Source organism: Anastrepha ludens, chromosome 4 (assembly GCF_028408465.1).
Source record: "Anastrepha ludens isolate Willacy chromosome 4, idAnaLude1.1, whole genome shotgun sequence".
Taxonomy (NCBI): Eukaryota; Metazoa; Arthropoda; class Insecta; order Diptera; family Tephritidae; genus Anastrepha; species Anastrepha ludens.
Window position 1 is genome coordinate 104,172,475 of NC_071500.1, and position 25,568 is coordinate 104,198,042.

The following is a 25,568-nucleotide window of genomic DNA, read 5'->3' on the forward strand; positions in this document are numbered from 1 at the left end:
AAGAGTACTTAGAGTCTATAATTAATCCTAGTAACATTAAGTTTTCTTTGGGTTGAATAGCATACTTGTCTATTCTCAGTAATATGTTGCACGGACTCCTCTTTCGGCAGATATGTAAAAGATTAGTTTTCTCTAGAGAGAGTTTTACACTTGAAGTTATGGATCATAATGAAATATCGTTGAGAATATCAGTAAAGATATTTTCAACACTAGATATGTTATTGGTTTTTGTGTATATGAGTACGTCATCGGCATAGATTTGATGCTCTATGTTCTTGTATTTGCATAGGAGATGGCTCAATTCGTCAAAGGCGATGATAAAAAGGAAGGCAGAAAGAGGTGATCCTTGAGAGGTACCATTTGATAAATTACAGGTAGATGAGAGTGAGCCATTGACAGAGACTGAGAGTTTCCTGTTAGTAAGAAAAGATTTCAAGAAGTTTAGCATTTTAGGACCAAGTTTCCATTTTTGTAATTGTTGTAAAACGGTATGAATTCCAATGCGGTCAAATGCTTTTTGGAAGTCCAATGAGAGCAGGGATACATGGCTTTTACTAGACAGGGCGTTTGTTACAAAATTGTCAAGAGATAGCAAGGCATCAAATGTGCCATGTTCTTTTTGGTAAGCCACCTGACGCGAGCTGATGAGGTTATTTCTTTTGGCGTACCATGCAAGATGGTTGCCGATAATCTTTTCCAGAATTTCCCCTAGGCATTTTAAAAGGGAGATAGGGCGAAGGCAAATCGCATAGAAATCGCGAAAAACCATTTTCGAAGCGGTGATGCTTTTCGGGAGATTGCTCGAAGAAATCTTAGATTAGGGCAGCAGATATTTGAAATCTCTATCAAAGTTAGCAATTTGACCGCCATTTATTTTCTTTCTTTGTAAATTTTCAGAGGGGAAAATTATATGCCAATAATTGCACAGAATTATGATATTTGCTCAACGAATGATACAATTTAGTCGAGATTACCGACGTCCAATTGAATAAAGAAAAAAATAATCGATGGGATTTTTTAAGTAACGTAACCTGCTTACAGCCTTTAAAAAAAAAAAACTTTTGATATACTTTTTACAAGTGAAAATGAAAATGAAACCTTTCTATAAAAAATTACATAAATAATTTCTGAACTAAAAGATACAATTGAATGGGCTAATGCGAAATTGAGCTGGCATTTATACAAAATATCACAAACGTGTCAAGGTGGCCACTCATTGAATATCATTTCCTAAGCACATCTTGTATATATCTACATATCAACGTACACACTAATCCTTTTAATAAAAAACATCAAATATTTTTGAATATATCCCTTTCCATTTTTTCCAACTTTAAAATTAGCGATCTTAATGGTTGCAATAAGGGACAGCCTACACATGCAAGTAAGCCACTTCTTTAACTTTTCTTAAGCATCATCCGTGCAAATACATCTGGTATGAGTACCTTTTTTCTCACGTGACTCACCTGTTTTCTACTTGAAGAGTTTTTCACTTATGTCTAAAATTTTTTGTATTTATTTGACTTAAAAAGTTGTTTCTAATAGCGGCAGTTTCTTGGCAGACAATGTCAAACTTCGAACTGAATTTCAGTCATGAAAACGCTGATCATAAAAAGTCATCTGCCGTCTGAAGGCGACATAAAACTGGAGGTCCCACAATTTATGGAAAACATTATGAAACAGGTCAGAAATAAGAGAAGAAGCTCGGCCAAACACCCACCAAAAGGGCGTAAGCTGCAATTATATATGTAAAAGGGGATCAATTTAGAAGTATTGGATTTTAAATTGGAGTAAAACACCGAAAATTCAAACTTATTGGATAAACTTTATTGTTTTTGTGTACAACCATTCATGGAATTTGTTTTGTACAGATAATCCTTTTCAAATATTGACCGCAACTGCGCTGTATTTCGGTAATCCGTAAACATTCCTTTTGAATGACGTCCTGGAGGATTTCGGTCGGTATCTCGTGAATAACTCCAGTAATGTTGGCTTCCAATACCTCAATCGTAGCTGGTTTGTTCACAAAGCATTTAGACTTTACACACCCCAACAAATGAAAGTCCAAATGTGTGACATCACCTGATCTTGGTGGCGAACCCACTTGCCCGAGACGAGAGATAAATTACGCACCGAAACGATGTCGTATTAACGTCATTCTTTCTCGAGCTGTATGGCAAGTAGTGCCGCGTTGTTGGAACCCAATGTTGTGGAGATCACGGGCTTCAATTTGCGATATCAAAAATGTGTTTGTCATGGCGCGACAGCGTTCGCCATTCACTGTTACATTGGCGCCAACCTCTTCTCTGAAGAAATATGCGCCCATAATTCCTCGAGCATAGGAGCCCACACCAAATGGATGTTTTGTCTGCTCTTGCATGGCTTTGAGTTGCTCTTTAGCCCAAAAATGGCAATTTTGCTTATTTAGCTAGTCATTAAGCCAAAAATGAACCTCAACACTGAAAAAAATTCGTGCTCCAAAATGCGGATCATCCGTGAAATTTCCAAGAGCCCAATGACTTGAATAATGATGCTTTGGAAGTTCGCGTGGTTTCAAATCTTGGACTAGCTATATTTTTTTATAAATTCAAACCAATATCTTTCCGTAAAATTGCCCAAGGGGTGCCATAAGATAGGCCAAATTGTTGAGATTGGCGCCTAATTGGTTCTTCCGGGTATTCGGCAAAACTCTTATTTACAGCCGCAATATTCGCGTCACTTTGGGCTGTACGTGGTCTAATCGGTTGAGTTACATCTAATAATATAAAATTATTTTCACTTTTGACAATGTTTTGCCGAATAGGACGTCATTGAAATGTCAATGAATACTGAAAAAAATTAAGTAATATATTTAGTGTGACAGTAGTCACGCGTAATCTGTCAAAATACTCTATTGGAAAAAGTGCCTCCAATCTGATCGGTCCTGATATGTATATACTTATATAGATCAGGAGCCCAACATTGGTAATATCAGCACAAGCAAAAAATGTTCTGGGTAAAGAAAATATGTACAAGTAACGGGTGATTTTTTAGCTATTATCTTTTTGAACAGCTGATGCACGTCTCGTGTTTTGTTTCACTGTCAAACATCTTCAGTTTGGTTGTTTATCGCGTGACCCTCTGAAGCGGCTATTCGAGCTATTGTGACTAAATTTAGGACCAAATCTACATTATTGGACATCAAACCACCAACACGCTTACGTAGAGTGAGAACTGAAGAAAATATCGCAGCTGTATCGGCCAGTGTTAATGATGGCCATCAATTATCGATTCGTCGCCGTTCGCAGCACTGTTATTCAAAAAGGTGGACAATTTTGCGAAAGGCTTTAGGTGTGAAGCCTTTCAAAATAGAGCTGGTGCAATAATTGAAGCCGAACGACCTATCGCAACGCAGAATTTTTGGTGAATGGGCTCTTGGAAAGTTGGCCGAAGATCCACTTTTTTATCGAAAAATTGTGTTCAACGACGACGCTCATTTTTGGATCAATGGGTACGTAAATAGGCAGAACTGTCGATTTTGGAGTGAAGATCAGCCAGAAGAATTGCAAGAGCTACCAATGTATCTAGAAAAGGTCACAGTTTGGTGCGGTTTATGGGCTGGGGGTATCATTGGACCGTACTTCTTGATAGATGCTGCGTATCGGAACGTAACTGTGAATGGTGAGCGCTACCGTGAAATGATATCCAACTTTTTTTTGCCGAAAATGCAAGATCTTGACTTGCATGACATGTGGTTTCAGCAAGACGGTGCCACATGCCACACAGCACGCTTAACAATGGACTTGTTGAGAGTCGAGTTCGGTGAACATTTTATTTCACGTTCGGGACCTGTCAATTGGCCCCCCAGGTCGTGCGATATAACGCCTTTAGATAATTTTTTGTGGGGCTATGTTAAAGCTCAAGTCTATTTAGACAAGCCTGCTTCAATTAACACATTGGATTGCTTTAATGTTCATTTATATGTGAGATACCGGCCGAAACATTGGAAAGAGTATGCCAGAATTGGACTAAGCGGATGGACCATTTGAAGCGCAGTCGCGGTCAACATTTGCATGAAATAATCTTCAAGCATTAAATTATATGGACTGTACTATCGATTTAAATAAAAATTTCATGCATTTTTCTAAATTCTACGTGTGTTTTTTCGAAAAACTTTCCTATAGCTCTTAAAAAATTACCCTTTACATACGTTGAATCTGTGTGGAATCAAAATTAATGGGTGTCCGTTGTACTGTATGTTAAATTATCTTTTTATTGTAGTAAGTGAAGTTATATTCCGACATATGTACAATATGTAGGATTTGTTTCACTTGGCTGCAAGCACTAAAAGCCAATACGTGTTTATTCCGATCACATTGCTATTCTACGCATGCGGCCCTAAACTTTGCTTATCCAATCGTATTAAGAAACAACTTGGAAGTATTACCCTTGAGTCGCAGAAAATGACACCGGCTATTAGCTGGTTGTTCTTTAAATTATTTCTTCCTCATCGCTGCACATTTAATGGCACACAACCTTCATAAATCGCGCAAAAGTTTATATAAACGTGCATACCTATATACATATGTATGTATGTATGTACTTGTATGCTAAATAGAATGCCACATTCACACCACACACACCGCGCCTTGAAGATATCGCTAACGCTCACACTTAGCATTGGAGGCAGACGGCAAACAAACAATAGGAATTGTGTTACTTCACCATCGACAACAACATATGAGCGCACTCGTATTATTCAATGATAAACTTAATTATAGATCATCAGATCTCAATTATGACGGCATAACTTCTGCTGTTCTTCAGCGAGTCGGCACGCATATCGATAAGCCAATTGTACTCTCAAGCGCTTGACCCCTAAAGTCAAGTCCACTCAGCAGCCTGTTGTTTAGTCAGCCATAGTCACTTTTAATTGCTATTTTGACTCCCACAATGAGCGTGCGCGGTGCTGAATGCTTGTTTTTTTTAACAGATTTTTATCTAAACTGGTGAGGCATTTCTTCGTGAGCTTTGGTGCTGGGCTTTTGCGTTTACCTCGACTTATTCGAATACAATAATCGCTATTTAATTTTGATTAATGATTTCAGCATATGTTTGTGTTAATAGACAACGAATGCGCGAAATGAAGAGAAAAACATATGAATAAATCTGTGAATAGATTGGAAATAAAAGGCCATGATTTTGCTACAGTAGCAGAAAATATTTCCGATATGCAAACTCATCTTAGTAAATGAAATTTTTACGGATTTTTAGTTGGTTTAGATATGATTGGGAATGGATACGCTAAATGCCAATATTGTTATGTAATCAGGTTTTGTAAGAAATAAAAAATAAATTGCCGCTGAGACCAATCTAAAGGGTGGTTAAGTTTTAAGGGCCTATGTTGAATGTGAACCACACCTAAACGTCAACGACACCGTTGGACTTCTTTGTTTGGGGTTATTTGAGAGAAAAGGTGTACGTCGGTAAGCCAGCAACAATTCAAAAGCTAAAGGATGAGATAATTAACGGCATAGAACCTCAATTATGCCTCAGCGTCATCGAAAATTTGGACCATACGTAATTGAGCCATACCAATATTATCATAATAAAGAGAAATGACAATAATTTCTTAAAAAATTGTATTTTATTCAAAATCAACACCGGCCCTTAAAACCTAACCACCCTTTACAATACATATTTGAAAAATTGCCTACATACGTCTGAAATAGCCAGCCGATTACTGAGGTCAAAGTCCTATTACTTCTTTTACATTTACTCGATGTAGTTGTATCCTGGTAAGCAAGTCAGTAGTTGAACAAATTAAGAAAGAGTCGGATTCAGTTCAAATATTTAAGTCGATTTGTCCCAGCGAGTGAATTAACCTACCTATAGAGCAGGTTAGGGTGGTTGCCATTCTCCATAAGATTGTAGTGAGGGCCTCTTATGCCTGGAGACCCACTATGATTGCCTTTAGAGTAAGGCAGGTTAAAATATTTTAGACATCACTCGATGACAGTGTTGCCAGCGATAGTTTCCTAAAACTTGACTAAAAAAATTAAATATTAAGTGCGCAACTAAGTTCTTGCTGTTTTTTTTCGATGAAAATACAACTTTATTCTGGAAAAATGGTTACAAGTGAATCATGAAAAGTATTGTCTATCGCTGGCTTCTACTTTTCCCATCTTTCTGGTAGATCTCGTATACCGTCGCGGTAAAACTGTTCACCTTTTGAGGCTATCCGCGTATCAAGCCATTTTTTGATGTCTTCATATGAATGGAACTGCTGATCAGCTAGACCATGTGCCATCGATCGGAACAGGTAACAATCGGACGGCGCAATATCTGGAGAATATGGCGGGCGGGGTGGGATTTCCCATTTGAGTATTTCCAGGTAGGTTTTAACGCGTTTGGCAATGTGAGGCCGAGGGTTGTCATGCTGTGGAACAACTTTTTCATGCCTCTCCGTGTGTTGCGGCCGCTTCTCGCGCATTGCTCGGCTCAATCGATTGAAGTCGATATCGAACCCCAGTGATGGTTTTGCTTGGTTTAACAGTTCATAACAAATAACATCAACTTGGTCCCACCAAATACATAGTATAACCTTCGCAGCGTGAATATTCGGCCGAGACGACGACGTAGAAGCATAACCGGACAGTCCCCATTACTTTCTTTTCTTTGGATTGCTGTAATGAATCCGCTCTTCATCACCCGTCACGATGCGATGAAGAAAACTCTTCCTTTTTTGCCGCTGTAGCAGTTGTTCACAGGCGAAACATCTATGTTCAACATCCCGTGATTTTAACGCATAAGGAACCCAAGTCCCCTGTTTCTGAATCATTCTCAAAGCATGTAATCGCTTGGAGATGGATTGGCGGGTAACTCCTAATACTGAATCAAGCTCTTCTTGCGTTTGACACGGATCCTCATTGAGCAATGCCTCCAATTAAGCGTCTTCAAAGTTTTTGGCCTCTCTTCACGCGGACGGTCGTCGACATTAAAATCACTGTATTTGAAACTACGGAACGCACATGGTTTCACTTAAAGCAGCATCTCCATAAACTTTTTGTAGCTCTCGATGCGCTTCAGCTGCCGTCTTTTTTCGAATGAAAGAGGAAAATCAACACTTCTCGCAAATGACGATTATTCGGCACAAAATCAGACATTTTCACAACACCAAAAGTGTATGATACCAAAACAAAATCACTAATGTGCCGAAGCAGTTTGTTTGCCATATGTCTAAGCTTGGTTCATGACGTTTAGATTATGATAGAATGGACTAGCACAAACTACTGGTGGCATCTATTGATAAACAGCGGGAACTTAGTTGCGCACCTAATATTATAAAGTTTTACTATTCATATTTTTATGTTATAAAATATTAAATACATTTTGCAGTTTAAAAAATCTTTTTCAAATTTGAAACTGCTAGTTGTAATGTAGAAGGTGGCGCAAAATTAATTACCTTGTCGGCAGATTTATAATTTTCGCAAATGGGCCTGTAAGTGAATCACATTTCAATCTCCAATCACATATGAACCAGACTACTTACGCAAACAGACAAAACTCCAAGAGTGCACCCTGCACTAATACACAGATGGCTCAAAGACACCAGAAGGAATAAGCGCTGGAACATTTTGCCCCATAACCAAGTATTATGTGCCAGTGGGTGGTTTTCCAAGCATCTTCCAAGCGGAGATGTAGGCCATCTGTCCATGTACAGAGATAAACTTAGACAGAAATTTCCGAAATGAGCGAATTACCATTCTGAGTGCAGTCAGACAACGCACCATCAGAGAGATACTTAGGAATGAAGAGTTAAGGTTGAGGAACGGTAATTGGCACCTAGGCCAGATGCCACTGCAGACTACGTAGTCATCTGCACATGATCGGGATATGGTCCACTGATTCTTGTCGATTCTGCGAGCAGTCCCAGGAGACTCCAATGCACCTTCTCGTTGAATATAACATTGAAGCGTCTATAATGTTAAGACTTCTCGGCCAACTGAAGCCGTAGATAAGGTGCATACGCTCAATTCCACCCAGCTCCATCTTGAGTTCAATAAAAGAACTGGGTCTGGAGGATGGTGTTACTGGAATGAATACAGAGCACAAAAGAGCACGAGATCGAAGTGCAAACCTCTTTAATGGAAAAAATGAAAACCAAATATGGTAGAAGAATTCCACACATCGCTAAATAATTATAGCAGAGGGACTTATTGACAATTTATTTATTTCACATTTAATTTTAATAACTTATTTATCACAATATAATTCATTATCCCCTCAATAAATAAGCCCATATTTCACACTTTGTGCGAATTAATAAAAAAAAACAAATTTTTATCAAAATATTATACTTTTCAATCAGAATCTTTAGACAAATTTCGAGTATGCAGATTGGACTTTGACATTTCTTTTTTACTAGCGGTCTTGTGCATTTTCTCCATATTATTATTATTTGATGTGCGTCCCGTCAATGTAGCTAATCACTCCAGGGATCCCAGATTTATTTTAAAAACATACATAAATTGGGTTGGCGTTTTTCATGTTGTGTCCTTCCACATGGGAACCACTTAACACAGTGTGTGTGGTCTAAGACAGTTAATATTCATTTTAAGACTTAAGACATTGTCGTCCGTGAGTCCTATTCCGCAAGAAATCCCAACGTGGCTGATAATTTCAGCTCAACAGGCATGGAGAAGGGCTTTATTAAAGCCTTAATATAATATAAAATACTTTGCAAGGCTGCTTTTTTTATTCAGTAGTACGAAACAAAGCTGAAAAAACGTTTCGTAAGTTAATGTTGAGAGGACAACTTTGTATATCCGCTTGCACTTGTTCTGGAATATCCACATATTAGAATGATCTCTTAGAAGACGTTTCTCACCTTTCTCACAACTATTCTACTTATTTTTTCAGCGTCCTGAGACTGGTGCATCTTTTAGCTCCGACTTTGCTCTGGTGAAATTAAGAGTCATTGTGTGGACGTTATGAAGTTTGGAACGTTGTTTTTTAGTCATTCTTGGTTCACTCGAGCTTTGTGAGATGGTGCCACGGTGTCGAGTCCTGTTGAAATGTCCATGGTCTGCCACCGAAATATTTGTCTGCCCAAGGCCTCACAGCCCGATAATATTTCACATTAATCTTGACGCCGGGCTCGATGAAAACGATTGGAGAATGAACGGTTTGTCAAATAAACCCTATCGTTTTGGGAGTTTCCGAATTGCTCTATTTGAAAAGTTTTCTCGTCAGAAAATCAAAGTTTGGAAATTGACCGCTTTCGACCAAGCGAAGCCACCTCTGCGCTCTCCTCAGTTTGACTGTCTGCCTTGTTGTTGCCTTGGTGAGAGATTATATGCCTTTTGGATCTTATACGGTTTGACTTTGAGATCATTTTTTAGTATGCGGCAGATGCTACGGTCAGATATTTTCAGTTATTACGCCATTTGATTGGCACTTCGTCGGGGTTTTTGCTGTAGTCGCTTCTTCAATTTTTGAACCAATTCACGTGACGTTGTAGTCTTTTGATGACCACCTCCATAACGTGCTGCGATGCTACCAGTATCATTGTAACGAGTAATGGTGCGATAAACACGAACTTGTAATCGAAATCAATCGCAACTTTGCGTATGCTGAAGGACAAGTGCCGGAGATTACCAGCATTAAGAGGTAAGCAGTTACCACCACACCAAGCATCCCATCTTGTTAAGTTCTCTTGAAGTCTCATGCTGTCAGCTATTTACATACGTCCTCAATACGACTGTAAATTTTCAAGTCATCTGCATGCATCGGGCAACACGAATTCAAAAAAACATCTGGATCAATAATAGATCGAGATAAATACTTTGAGGAACACCTGAGGAAACTTTGATGGCATCAGATTCTATGTTGTTTACAAGAACGAATTGAGTTCTATCTGTGAGATAACCTGCAAACCTCTTAACTAATTTGGGGCGAAGACCAATTGAGCCCAACTTTTTAAGTGGGATACTGTGGCTGTTTCTATCGAACACTTACGAAAAGTCGGTGAATATGACTTCGCATTGTTGGCCTGCTTCAAATTGTTTTAAATAAAGCAACTTATAAAATTTTAAAAGGTAATACACGTAAATATCAATAAGCAATAATGTTGTTGCACTGTGTCATTCATTCAAGCAAAGGCAAAGGCACTGCTCTAATGCCCATTAAAGACATTTGAAAACACATTGAAATGTTTTAGCGACAAAGGTGTCAGCTGCCTAAAAATGACACTTAAATACAACAGCTAAGTATGTGGAGTTTCCTTGTATTTTATGTGTGTATGTAGGTATGTATGTATGTAGGTTTGTATGAAGCAGTTGAATTGAGGGTCCAAGAAGGAGCACCCGAAAATTTTCTAAACTATTGAACATGTGAGCTTACAAAAGTACGCATTACATCTCCTCTAGCACGCATGGATGCTCACAGTCCCAAGCGCATACACATACACACACACATGTGCATGTATTTATATATCACTTTTAATATCACTTAAAATCTATGCGCCTGCTACTTTGGGCCCAATTTAGTGCAACACATTGGGGCAGTCCCTTGACATTGAAATGCACGACACTTGGGGATTACTGGAGGTATGTATGTACGCACGCATTTACATGTGTTTGTACGTGCATGTAAATGTAAGTACGTGTTATTGAAAATGTCATTTGACAAAACAGCTCATTGACGTTGGCGCAGTCAAAAAGATCAACTAAATGCATTTATGTAGGTATGTATGCACATACACACAAACATCAATGACAACATAATTAATTACACATGAAAATACGCCTTATTGCAACAACACTCTACATATTTGTTTGGTGTAGTAGTAGCATGCAACATGCACCATGCAACATGCACCACGCAACATTCAAATAATCTACATATTTATTAAAAGATCATCAATAGACTCATTCAAGAACATGCCAGTGTGGCAAATGTTACTCTGGTGTATTTGTGTAATTCGGATTGAAAAGTGTTTGTAATTTATAGCCATACAAATTTTCATGCAATCGACGGAAACTACTATTTCTGGTTGTATGTTGTTGTACACCACAGTCCTGTTAGACTTCGACACTTCATGTACGTATTTATTTATAAACTAGAAATTTTCATCAATCTTTCTACAAAATGTGCGCATTATACCGTTAATCCTTTGGATTATATTTAATATTTTTTTTCTTTTCTTTTTTTGATTTTTGTAAGCAGTCGTAATGTCTTCGGAGCTGTGGCATGTTGCTGCTCTAAATATATACTTACTAGGTGCACATGGCGCAGCATAAATAAAATTTGATTTTCTCAGGCACTCACAAAATTAAGTTCTAAAGTTCTTAACGTTTTCCACTTTTTTCCATTTCTCGGGGCGTACCTATGCATTGCAGCGGGTACTAGTATATGACAGCTTAAAGGTGCCATTACGTTTCAAGGAAAACCCTCTGCCAGTTTAAACTTTCATGCCAGCCAGTAGCGCGCAATTCAGCATTCCAAAATGCAGATAAGAAAGAGAAAATACCAAGAGATTTCTTCGTAAAATAAGGTGAATTTTCAAATTTCATGGGCTACGCAGAATCGACCTTCGATTACTATTATTTTTTATGCTGGTACACTCGTCTCAAAGATATGTTCACGGTTTTAGCCATATAGCATATTTAAAAGAAAGTTTTTCAAAAAACCACACGTAGAATTCAGAAAAATGCATGTCATTTTTATTTAAGGGGGTAGCCTGGTTTATGAGGTATAAAAATTGCATCTCTTTGCGATTTTTTTTTTTAAGGAAAAAATTAATTTAGCACTGCAAAGTTGTTTCTATCTTTTAATGAACATTTAAAAAGTATAAAAAATTTTTGTACTGGTTAAAATAAGTTGAAAAAAATGTTTAACATAGAAATTAGTAGAGCGCTGCAACGCTGGAGTGTCCAACTGGCGTACAAGATACAGCTCGTAATTATTATCTAAAGCAAAAAATTTAAATGGAAAAAAATTGAAAATTTTTTATTTATCTATTTTGTTAATTCAAATAGAAGAGAATTTAATACTGAAGGGAACAAGCTACGATTCATTTCAAAAGTTTCATTAGTTTTTTTCATTCATGTACGCCAATTCAAAGAATTCATAAAAATGAAAAGTCGAGAAAAGAAGGTAAAGTTTGTACTATAGCTGTCCGGTCACAGCGTAACTACCTAACGCTCGCCTATCTTTGGCTTTGTATCTACGGAAATATTGAGAATTAGGCACTGTAAATTTGTGTGAATATTCTGAAATATATTAGGAATCGCTTAAAATGAAAAAAAAAAACATTGATTTTTTTACCTTATAAACCAGGCTCCTCCCTTAAATCGATAGTAGAGTCCATATAATTTAATGTTTGAAGATTATTTCATGCAAATGTTGACCGCGACTGCGCTTCAAATGGGCCATTCGATTAGTCCAATTTTGGCATACCCTTTCCAATGTTTCGGCCGATATCTCATATATAAATGCTTTAATGAGCTTTAACATAGCCCCACAAAAAATAATTTAAAGGCGTTATATCGCACGATCTGGGTGGCCAATTGACAGGTCCCGAACGTGAAATAAAATGTTCACCGAACTCGCCTCTCAATAAGTCCATTGTTACGCGTGCTGTGTAGAATGTGGCACCGTCTTGCTGAAACCACATGTCCTGCAAGTCAAGCTCTTGCATTTCGGGCAAAAAAAAGTTGATTATCATTTCAGTAGCGCTCATTCACGGTAGCGCTCACCATACACAGTTACGTTACGATTCGCAGCATCTTTGAAGAAGTACGGTCCAATGATACCTCCAGCCCATAAACCGCACCAAACTGTGACATTTTCTGGATACATTGGTAGCTCTGGCTGGCCTTCACTCCAAAATCGACAATTCTGCTTATTTACATACCCATTGATCCAAAAATGAGATTCGTCACTAAACACAATTTTTCGATAAAAAAGTGGATCTTCGGCCAACTTTCCAAGAGCCCATTCACCAAAAATTCTGCGTTACGGTAGGTCATTCGGCTTCAATTCTTGCACCAGCTCTATTTTGAAAGGCTTCACACCTAAAACCTTTCTCAAAATTTTCCACGTTGTCGAGTAACAGAGGTCCAATTACTTACGAACGGCGACGAATCGATAATTGATGGTCATCATTAACACTGGCCGATACAGCTGCGATATGTTCTTCAGTTCTCACTCTACGTAAGCCTGTTGGTGGTTTGACGTCCAATAATGTAAATTTGGTTCTAAATTTAGTCACAATAGCTCGAATAGCCGCCTCAGTGGGACGATTAAGCTGACCATAAAATGGAAGAAGCGCGCGATAAACTTTCCTAACAGAACACGCATTTTTATAATAAAATTCAATGATTTGCGAGCGTTGTTTGTTTGTAAGACGATTCATGGTTAAATTATAGACCAAACTGAAGATGTCTGACAGTGAAACAAAACACGAAACGTGCGTCAGCTGTTTACACCAACTGTTTAAAAAGATAATAGCTAAAAAATCACCCGTAAGTTTGTTTGTGAGAAACATAAATAAGACAAGTGTTTCGCGTGTTCGGCGATTTTCTGCTATCGAAAACAATGAATCAACTTCTTTGATTTGAATTTTGTATAACCCAGGAGGATTCACTTCTTTTTATTGGACGAATTAATTTCTTGCCGTGAGCCCTTAGGTTTGGAGAATATATTACTGATTGATTTTTGTCCCAATCATGTGGGAGTGGTAGTGATGACACGATTTGAAAGCACCTTTTGCCTACAATACCTGCATGGGACTCACACATGAGTTTTATTTTAGGTGATAGACTGATTACGAGTTGCTGTAAACGGTATAGGTGATCATCAGCAATGCGAAGTCTCTTTGCCGCTTTAAAGACAGATAGAGTATCCCCGATTTTTTGTTGATGCCTTTAGTCATAATCAAGGCTGATAATAAAGCTTGAAGTTCCTCGACCAATATGGTTGCATAATTCGGGAGGAGTCCGCAGGCTACTGTATCGCCATTGCCGTTGTTACAGCAAATGAGACTCCATCATCTTTTTTGGGAGGGGAAGCATCTTTATGAAGGAGGGGAAGCATCAAAATCTTAAGGCCAAAAACGTGGTATGGGACTTTAACCCAACTAAAAGAAGGGGGGTTTAGTTCATGACCTACGGTATGTTCTCCCGGAACTTCACCGCTAAGTAGTACGTTTGAAGGCCGTTGTGTTATTCAATCGCCTGTTATTGCCATTTTGTTCGGTACATTGTGTTAGGAAGCTCTTTCTAGGGATCTACGAGCATATTCCGTGTATTGAAGGTTCTTCATGATATTTGCGGCTACTGCACATGCCATTTTCCAATTTTCTTCGTTTTCGCACATATGTGGGATACGATTTGATTCACTTATGTTTTCACCAAACGTTCTCTCAAGCATATTTCACTCATTAATGAACCGCGGGCATTGAAACAAGATATGCCTCGTCCTTTCTTGTTCTTTGGGGGACTGCAAGCAGTACGGGTCGTTCTCAAGATGGAATCTGCGGAGGTATGCTTTGAAGCAACTATGACCAGTAAGCAACTGTGTGATACAAAAATGTTTTTGCTCGAGCCACCTTGCAATGTTTGGAATCAGCTCAAAGGTCTGCCTACCTTTCTCGGATTGCTTCTAGCGTATCTGCCATGATTCCAATTGTTCGCAGCCTTTCTTCTTTTTTATCCACGCTCGACGGTTTCTGCCCAATGGTGTTATGCAACCTATACATCTCAACCGCGAGAAGGTCGGTAGGCACCATTTCCGTTCTTACATAGATTGCGTTATCTGAGACAGTGCAATAGGCACTGATTACTCTCAAGGCGCCAAGTCTCTATGTGGTACACAGATTGGTGCTGCGTACAGAATCACTGAGCTCGCCACTGTTAATAGGAGTTTTCATATACTTGCACGGGGGCTGCCAATATTTCGCATTAGTTTAGATAACGCGTTATTTATTTTTATGCCTTTTTCACTTACTGACTGTAAATGATGCTTTCCCACTACCACCAATGCAATATTGTCCACGTACTCAATGAAGCTCAAGCTTGAGGATACTGCCATACATAGCATTCCACTGTGTTGGGCCAAGCACCGAGTCTTGTGAAACACCGCATGTTACTTTATGTGCGCCTATTCCATTATCAGTATTTGGACTTACGGCAAGCCATACCTTTGATCACATTTATTTTCACGTTTCCCCATTTGCAGAGCAACATAAAATATATAACACAATCACTGCTTTTGGAAGTTCACACCAAAATTAATTTCTATTCCTAAAAATTTTCAAAGGCACATCGCACAAACGATTCTCACTGGTATTCTCAAATGATTATTATAAATTATGAGCCTTCGGTATTTCTTGAAATTAATGACACCAAAGTCTTTTAATCAAATTCAAATATATTTTTTTTTATATAATATACTAAACTTTAAATAATTTGAAAGCTTAAGATTGCTCCAGAAGATGCTCCAAAAGGTGCTAACGAAAAAATATAAAAAATATTAGGTCGGAGAATAAGTTCGTAGCGTTTTTACCGAAGACTTTTATTTCAACAAAAACAAAAATGGCATGTATTCGCCGTTGCTGTTTACAACCTCTTCCCACCTCTCGACCAATTTGTTGATGCCGTTCCGCCAATAATCACTTGGTCTGGTGTCAAAGAAGTTGTTGAGCCAGTTTTTAAGAACCAGTTTGTTATCGAAAAACCTCTTTATTATCTTTGTGACTGGGAGCAGAAAAGATGGCCATCGGTTCATGCAAGGTCCGGAAAATACGTCAGATACTAAAAGATCTCCCATTCGAGCTCTTGGAGTGCGGTTTTGACGACTTGTGCAACATGAGGCCAGGCGTCGTAATGAAGGAGTATGGTTTGACCATATCGATCAGGGCTTTGCAGTCAAATAGCCTCATTCACGCGATGTAGTTGGGCAATGTAGAGCTCACTGTTGACAGTAGCAGAACATTTCCCAGTGGATCATACCCTTCCAGACCCAACGAACACATATCATAATCTTCTTTGTGTGAAGATCCGGCTTAACGCTCGGCTTTGGCGTATCTCCTGAAGCCAGACACTCCTTTGCTTTGCTTCATATTGATGTATAGGCACCACTTCTCATCTCCTGTGACGATTCGGCATAAAAGGTAGTGTTTATGACGGCATGTTGCACGATGGCGGGTGAGATGCTGAGAAGCAATTTGAAGGTGACTTTCTTTGTCCTTTGGTTGAGCTCGTGAGGCTCCCAAGCTCAAAATTTTCGGTAAAACCCATTGTATGAAGGGGACAATTCGCTACTGGTGTGGCGACCGTTGTCTTTTCAAGGTGATTTGAGACGTTCTGCATCGAATTCAGAGGGCCTTCCGCTGCGGGACGTGTCGTCGACGCCAAAGTCGCTCTTTTTGAACTTTGCAAACCATTTCCGCTCTGTAAACTCACCTATGACACATTCTCCATACAAGTCGCGAATATACCGGGCTGCTTCGACAGCTTTTTGACCTCGATCAAAGGCAAAGAAGAGCAGGTGTCGAAAATATTGATTTTTACCTCCTCGGTATTCTATTTCTAAGCCGCAAACAAACAAAAAATTAAATAACTCAAAAGTACAATTAACATAGTTTTGTAGAGCAGAAAAAGCTATATTGAATGAATACTTACCATTTGCCTAACAACAAACAAGAAAATATAAAACGCTACGAACTTATTCCCCAACTCGATACTATAAAGATTATACCCTGGAGCACGGCTAGAAGCCCACCAGCACGCGTAAAAAATATAAAAATTTTACAAAATTTATTTCTCGCGTAATATTTAGATATTAACATAATTAAGAATTTTGAAGTCCTCGTACATTTTTTTCTGTGACTCAAAAGTTTAGTATATCAAAAATGCCTCCACCGAATTATCTATTGTAAATCCCCTTAAAGTCCTTTGTGCTCAATCACTTTGCGTGCATTGTTTACATTTCCGCGGCTGACATAATAAATTTCAATAATTTATGTGTTTTAGATAAAAGAAAGAAAGAAGTCGATGCGAATCTGAGCAGCCTTGAAGGGCACACTGAGTGTCGCAAATTTAATATCTAAGTAAGTTTGATTGCTGAATAACAATAATAAAAGCAAATATATTTACGTAACTGCACTAGAACTCAAAGTGCTTGCCACACCAATAAATTATAATAGTTGCGCCATTTATTATAGAGAAAAATATCATTTCGACATTTTTTTCTATAAATTATTAGCTGCCTCCAGACGTACTTATACGAGTATATGCACACACAACTGGCTGCCTCATGCAACAGACGATAGCTTCTCACCAATAAAGCAGGCGAGCAAATCGAGGAAGCACAGAGATAGTAGAAGAAGAAGAGCAAGCGGCCGGTAGTAGAGCATTGAACAGCAAGTTGCGCCTTCGAGCCGCCAGCCAAATGCGCCTGATTGCTGTCACTTTATTGCCCGGCTATTGTTGCAGCAACGGCAAAGCGACAAAAACAATTGGCGAAAAAAGCAAACAAAAGAGGATGAGGAAGAAGAAGATCGTGTTCATTTTAAGCTGCGCTGTCAAAGCATTGTGCTGTCTGTCCGCTTGCTGAGCGAGCAATAACTTTGCGACCAAATTATGAAATTCGTGTATCTCGTTGCATGAGCCTGGTTTTTGTTTTTGATAATGCAGGCAGGCGAGGAGTGTACGAGTGCAATGCGTTGCGCTTTGTTGTTGCGGCGGAATTTCTGCGCATTTTACGTAACATTCGCGTTTAATAAATTATAATTCGCAATTTGTCGATTTCGGGCCGCCGCTGCTGCCGCCAATTCGTCGTGCAGCCACAAATCTCGTGAAATCGCAGGCAGCCAGCCAGGCAGCGGACGTAGTTGCGGCTAAAGCAAAGAATCTGTGCAACAAGAAGTGCGCGCAACCGGAGCAAACAATGGTAATGGAACTGGCGTAGTGAATAGATGGAAGGGGGGAGGAAACAATAAACGATGCAATAGCAGCAAAAGCGAAACTACAACAATAACCAACTCAAATGTAAGTGCAACAATAACAAGTATTACAGTGCAATCCTCGCCGCAAGAATGCCAGCCACGGCAGATGCACTGCATGTTGCAAGCGTTTGGAGCATCGTGAGCTCCACTTTTTTTTTTTGTTTTTTTCAAATCACTTCACAATTTTTTTGTAATCCCACCACTACTGCTTTGCCTTGCTCCACTGTTCCCTTCTACCTCCTCACTAGTCATAGGCATATTTAAAGAAACGTGCCACTCGCTCTAAGTTACAACAACAAGCATCTACTCACATACACATCTACATACAAAGCGTGCGCTAGCATCAATAGCGGCAGTTCATGACCTCCACGTTGCACTAAATGCACCATTGAATGGCAAGCGATAAACCGAAGGTACAAAATCACAAGCCCTGCAATGATTTCTTACATCACCACAGAAAATCTCGCTGATTACGATCGGACTTTTTGCTGTCTCCGATTTTCTATTAAATTTATTCTTTTCGTTGACGGGAATGACAATAGATAACTATAATTGCACCATGAAATGCAGACCAACAACAAACTCTGCACATACACAACTACAACTCTGCTTGCTTATCAGCATACTTGCACATGCAGGGGAATAGAGCATTATGTAAAATATTTTGTAATTATCTCAAAATGCTAATTAGCTTCATTCCAAGTGCCAATGCATAAGATTTTGCTAATTATTTGTAAATAGAATTTAATTTTAAAATTGTAGTTTCTGATTTACAATTAAAAATCCGCAATACAACTTGCACAGTCTGGTTTGCATAAAATATTTTTTACTTGTTGTGCATTACCGGTGGCCTTAAAGACTTGTAGGCCAGCTGTCTAAAATTTATATTAGTATACATTAGGGCGGGTCGACTTAAAAATCGCTCATTGCTCTGTGAAAATCGTATTCTAGGGAACAAAATAAGAAACTTTGCCGAAGGAATTCTGATGTCCCCCAATTTGGGTCGAACGAAAAATCCCACTTTGACCCATTTAGAGTGCTCCAATCGAGTCCAAATGTATGACCGACCCTCACTAACTTTGGACGGCCGATCCACCCATGCCAGTGGCACACCCTCTGGAACTCCCCTGGGGGGTTCCCCATATAATCATTTCAAAATATCACCATTTTTGGCCTTTACATAAGAAAAGAAACTAAAAAGTTCGACCCAAATTGGGGACATCAGAATTCGCTTTAGAGGTATGGTTCCTTCGGCAAAGTTTCTTATTTTGATCCCTAGAATATGATTTTCACAGAGCAATGGGCGATTTTTTTGCCTCCCCACAAATCGATCCGGCCTAGTATACATATGCCACCTGATTAAAAATTTCCCATAATATATTCAGACACCTCAAAATAAAAGTTTATTCCTCAAAAGTGATATTATCGCCTTCAAAGTACTCCCCATGAACTACAAGGCCCCTATCTAGCAACCGCTTGATCCAGCTCACGCAACACTTCTGGAACTTCCGCCTTCGACTTTTCCATTACATACTTTCGGCTATTAAAACGCGTTCGCCGTAGTGGTTTTTGAATCGACCAAACAGAAAAAAAACGCAGAGAGCCATATAAGGCGAATTCGAAGGCTTTTGGATGGTATTCGTTTCGTTCTTGGTTAAGAATTCACGGATAATGATTACTCTGTGCAACGGGCATTAGTACGAGTTGTTTTCCCACACATTCCCTCTTTTGTGGTGAATTGCTACCCACACACGTCTCATAACGCCCAAATAATGGGGTAGGTTTGGCAGCCGTATCGCACATAGAAACAACGATGCCACTTAGACCACGAAATGGGTCCGTTGTGAGCCGCGGGGGTGGGCTACATTTCCCTCTCCATATTGAACCATCCTGAGCTTTTCACAAAGCGTAAAAGGTTGTTAATACCTAAAGTGTATATATTATTTATAATCGTTAAGAAGTAGGATTTTAAAAATCGATTCCTGCTTCTGGCTTGAGCTGGGCATGCGCAAAAAAGGTGTTGAATTGTTTCCAACTCCTCCTCATTTCTGCAGCTACGACAGAAATCATGCGTGTAAACGCCTAATCTCTTTGCATGATTTCCTATGAGACAATGTCCTGTGAGGGCCCCTACTAAGGTCCTGATTTGAAGTCTACTCAGTTTTATAATACTCTTGGACAGACGTAAATTTAGCCTTGGTCATGTTTGCCTAGCAATTTCACAGGTGTTAACGCTAATCCATCTTTGATTTGCAGAACTGATTAGTGCGTCCTTAATGAGAAGCTTACAAGCTGCGAGAGGTATCTCCATAAAATTACTTATGTCTGGCATACAGGTACCTTCTCTTGCAAGTTGGTCTGCCCTACAGTTCCCTGGTATATCTCTGTGGCCTGGAACCCAGCATAAGATTTTACGTTATTGCTTGGCCATCTCATTTAGAGATTGGCGACAACGTAAGACACTCCTTGATGGTGTTTGGAATGCATCCAGGGCTCGTAGGACAGCTTGACTGTCTGAGAGAATGCAGATATCCGTCGATGATATTCTGTTTATTCTTAGCCATTTTAAGGCTTCATGAATAGCGGGTAGTTCCGCTTGAAATACACTACAGTGATCCGGTGGTTTAAAGGATTCACTAATAGAAAGCACTAATAAAAACGCCCAAATAATAGACCTTATTAACTCTGTGACCTTCTCTTGGTGTGCAATACCTATGCAATTCATAAAAACTGTGAACATCGCTTTCATCTTTGACTGAAAACGACGTGGTTTTTTTTATTTCGGTTCATTCGGAGGTCCCCAATTACTCGCCTGATGTCTGGATTGCGTGTGTCGTACTCATAAATTCACGTCTTGTATCGTCTCCCGTAATGATGCTCCAAATGAAATTCCGCTCCTTTTTGACCAACTTTGCAACAACACGGCGCAAACTTAAATCATTAACTACAATAACTGAGATCTTAATGGACACATAAGCCATGTTCAAGTCCTCTGCCAGCTCTCTGTTGATGATGTTGACTGGTGTTTTTATCAGTTTTCGTTGTCGACGGCCTGCGTAGTAGCGTAGCTCGTCACCCTTGATCGACTCACAATCTCTTCTGATCAACTAGCAAATGGCTGTTTTCTTTAGAGTATCTGTACCGAAACAGCTTTCCTAAATTTCTAAGTTTTTCGACATCCATTTTCAATCATTTATTTATAATCCCAACATTGATACTCTTGGTTCCTAATACTTCGTTCTTCTTCTTATTCAACTTTATTTAGAACTGTGTCCTATTTTATAAGAACTTTATATATATATATATATAGCTGGCGCGTACACCATTTTTGGGTGTTTGGCCGAGCTGCTCCTCCTATTTGTGGTGTGCGTCTTGATGTTGTTCCACAAATGGTGGAACCTACAGGTTGAAGCCGACTCCGAACGGCCAATAATTTTATGAAGAGCTTTTTCATGGCAGAAATACACTCGGATGTTTGCCATTGCCCGCCGAGGGGCGACCGCTATTAGAAAAATGTTTTTCTTAATTTTGGTGTTTCATTCGAACCTGCGTTCCCTCTGTGAATTCCGAATGGTTGTAACGCACCAACCCATGCGGTTACGGCGGCTGTCTAAGAAGAACATTGGATTAACAAAAAATGTATACATTGTTTACATGTGTATTTTTTTTCCTAATCGAATCGTGAGTTGGAAATCCAATACTCATGCCATCTTGTTGGGGATATACCCAGCGGCCTGGGCATATTCGTTTTCTCAAGCATTGCTGCTTTCGCAAGTCGCCCGTCAGCCACTCTTTTGATATGTCGGCTCTACACTTTTCGGCGTTGTCGACTCCACTTGGTTACCTGTTGTTGTTGTTGTAGCAGCTTAAACATTCCCCGTACATATGCGAGAAGTGCTGCTGAAGTGACAGTCCTTGAGAACGATCTTGGTTACATCATCAATTTCACCTTTGCGCCTTATCTCTTCTTTTCAGTGGTGATCGAGTCTGGTTGATCCTGTCACAGCAAGTAGATTTTGTATCTCTGTAGTATTTATAATTCGCTGCGTTGTGGAAGTGTCTGTTGAAGTTTCTACTCTGTACGCCATAATTGGTCTGTTGAACGTTTTGTAAATTCAAACTGACTGATCTCATCTGACGTTTATTTTGTTTGACATAATATTCTTTACTTTGTTGGCAGTTGTGTTATTTGTTCCAAAATCTTCAGCCTGAGCTATAATTTGACTATCTACGTTCTTTTTTCTAAGGCATTGCGAAGTATAGTCTCAACTCAGAGGTAAGCGGATCTAGACCAGGAAGATCGAAAATAAGTGATTTCAAATGAAAGCAGTAATCTATAAGAAAACAAGAAACTCGTTAAAAATCTAGTAAAAATACCCAGTTAAATTCAGAAAATTAGTTATTAATGATTTCAAGAGAGGTTTTTCTCAAAAAGGCATTGGTAAAAAGTTTGCATTAAAAAAATCAACAGATGTTACATAAAAAATAAATTCAGAGTAGATGATTCTCGAGTAGGTCGCGCTAAAGCTACAACGTCACAAGAAGACTCATAGATACTTACTTCATTAAATCACCATCCATATAAATTGGCGCAAGGCATAGCAGAAGTCGTAAACTTAAAAGTAGGCAGCAGACCTCTTGAAAGAAGGACATGAACAGGGGGACTAGGAGGTTATAGAGTGTCTAAAGAGCCATATAAAATTAATTAAAATATTTTCATTCCCTCCAGAACATATCAATTGATTAGTGGAGTGCTAGCCAACTGTACGCTTTTCGTAAGAATCAAAATTTAATTCGAAATATTCGGACGCAATGAGAAAGTTTCGCCATCTGCAAAATAAGCGCCACATCCGCCATATTGCCAAGGTAGAGTAAAGCATTGTAGAGAAGTGGAGGTGGGATGTATTTTTCTGGATTTACCATTAAGCCTTAGCATCGAATAAATAACATAATGGATCTATTTATGCGTGAATGTGTGAATGTGTAATGCTTGCACATGAAGAGTGGAATATGCCTGAAATACGCCTAACAACTCGTAAGAGCTTGGATCGCAGTTGAAAAAAAAAACAATATCCTCAAAGTTAAGTTAGAATATCCTCCTCAAGGATGGGTTAGAATAAATAGCTACACGAGCCAGGGCTCACTTGGACTATGAATCAAATTCGTCCATTGCTATCTAGCCAGCTCATCAACCCAGCAGTTTCCTGCTATGCCGATGTGACCGAAATCCAAACAAACCCAATATCGAAGTATTTGAAAGTAGTCGGGACAGCAGTCTAGCATTCCCCAACTAATTCTGAACAGGCAAAAAATGAGCCTAAAGCCCGGATTGCCGCCTGGATTGGCTGTCGGAGTAGATATTTACCACCCTTATAGTAATTGCAGAAGCAAACAACCAATCGACTACTTCTTTAACCCATCTTCGGCCGCTACAAGAATTCGACATAATTTTTCCATTTCCTTTTTAGTCAGTGCTTATAGGACCATAATCAAGAAAAATTAAAAACAAAAATGCTGACCATCGGTGTTTTAGATATGGCCTGGTCGAAAAATCGACCGCTGGCCAAAAACCGTCAAATATAATAGGTCTATTTATAAGTTCGTGCGGTTTTACAACAGATGGCGTAACTTGATTATTATTCCATCGATCCACATTTCCAAACATTCATTGGAGAGCTACTGTCGTAAGGCACAAACGTCAGTATAAGTTTTTTATTTGAAGCGTAAACAACAATATTTTTACCACACTTGAAAATGTCGAATTTCGTGCCAAATAATGTGTTTTTGCGGGGAATTCTTCTTCATTATTTTAATATGAAGAAAAAAGCAGCCGAAAGTCATCGTATCTTGGTGGAAGTTTATGGTGAGCATGCTCTATCTGAGCGAACGTGCCAGAAGTGGTTTGCACGCTTTAAAAGTGGTGATTTTGGCTTGGAAGACGAAGAACGCGAGGGTGCGCCGCCAAAGTTCATGGATACCGAATTGGAGGAATTGCTCGATCAAGATCCGGCTCAAACGCAAGAAGAGGTTGCAAAAACTTTGGGAGTTGATCAATCAACCATTTCCAAACGTTTAAAAGCCATGGGAATGATCCGAAAGGTAGGCCATTGGGTGCCGTATGAATTGAAGCCAAGAGACGTTGAACGCCGTTTTATGGCATGCGAACAACTGCTTCAACGGCACAAAAGAAAGGGTTTTTTGCATCGAATTGTGACTGGCGATGAAAAGTGGGTCCATTACGACAATCCAAAACGTCGGGCAACGTATGGATACCCTGGCCATGCTTCAACATCGACGTCGGCGCAGAATATTCATGGCCTGAAGGTTATGCTGTGTATCTGGTGGGACCAGCTGGGTGTTGTGTATTATGAGCTACTGAAACCGAATGAAACGATTACGGGGGATGTCTACCGACGACAATTGATGCGTTTGAGCCGAGCACTGCGAGAAAAACGGCCGCAATACGCCGATAGACACGACAAAGTTATTTTGCAACATGACAATGCTCGGCCACATGTTGCACAAGTGGTCAAAACATACTTAGAAACGCTCAAATGGGATGTCCTACCCCACCCGCCGTATAGTCCAGACCTTGCGCCATCCGATTACTATCTCTTCCGATCGATGCAACATGGCCTGGCTGACCAGCACTTCCGTAATTACGATGAAGTCAAAAAATGGATCGATTCGTGGATTGCGGCAAAACCGACCGAATTTTTCACAAAGGGAATCCGTGAATTGCCAGAAAGATGGGAAAAAGTAGTAGTAAGCGATGGACAATATTTTGAATATTAAATTTGTAACCATTTTACGTCAATAAAGTTTCAAATTTCGAAAAAAACCGCACGAACTTATTCATAGTCCTATTATTAAAAAAAAATACGACATTTATGAAAAAAAGTTAGCACACGAAGTCAATTTATTTCATTTTATTTCAAATACAAATATTTTTTTGTTGTTTTATTGATAGAAAAGTCAGCTTACAAATTTTTATGATAATCATCACAACATTTAGTATGTAAATGAATATTGCATTTTTTGCAAGTAAAAATAGTATGTTTCTTGCAAAATTTACACCGCCGAAATTTGTTTTCAATGCTTCTCATGACGGCGTGTACCCTTTCATTGATCCAAGGAAGGTTCGATGGACCTTCATCTCATTGTTCGTTTTCATACTCGTCCTCGTCCTTGTCGTAATTCAAAAATTCTGTTGTGACTTTGGAACGAAAATCATTTTGTGACAGTGGTTTTATCTTTTCAATTTTTGCCATCATACAATGAAGTTTCCATGCATTGACCATTGCGTTACCAAGAGCATTTGTCCATATTGGCTACCACCATTTTTTCCCTCTCATACATAGTCTATAATTTGCCACCGCATTATCATGGAGATCCACACCACCCATGCCATGATTATACTCTTGAAAAACTTTTGGCTGCGGGATAGTGATAGTTTGTTTCTTCTTCCGACAATATCTTTTAGTGCTAATAATTGGATTGACTGTGGAGTTTTAGTTATAACATTGACTACAGCATTATCATTCCACCGAACTGTCAATATTTCTTGCTGATGATC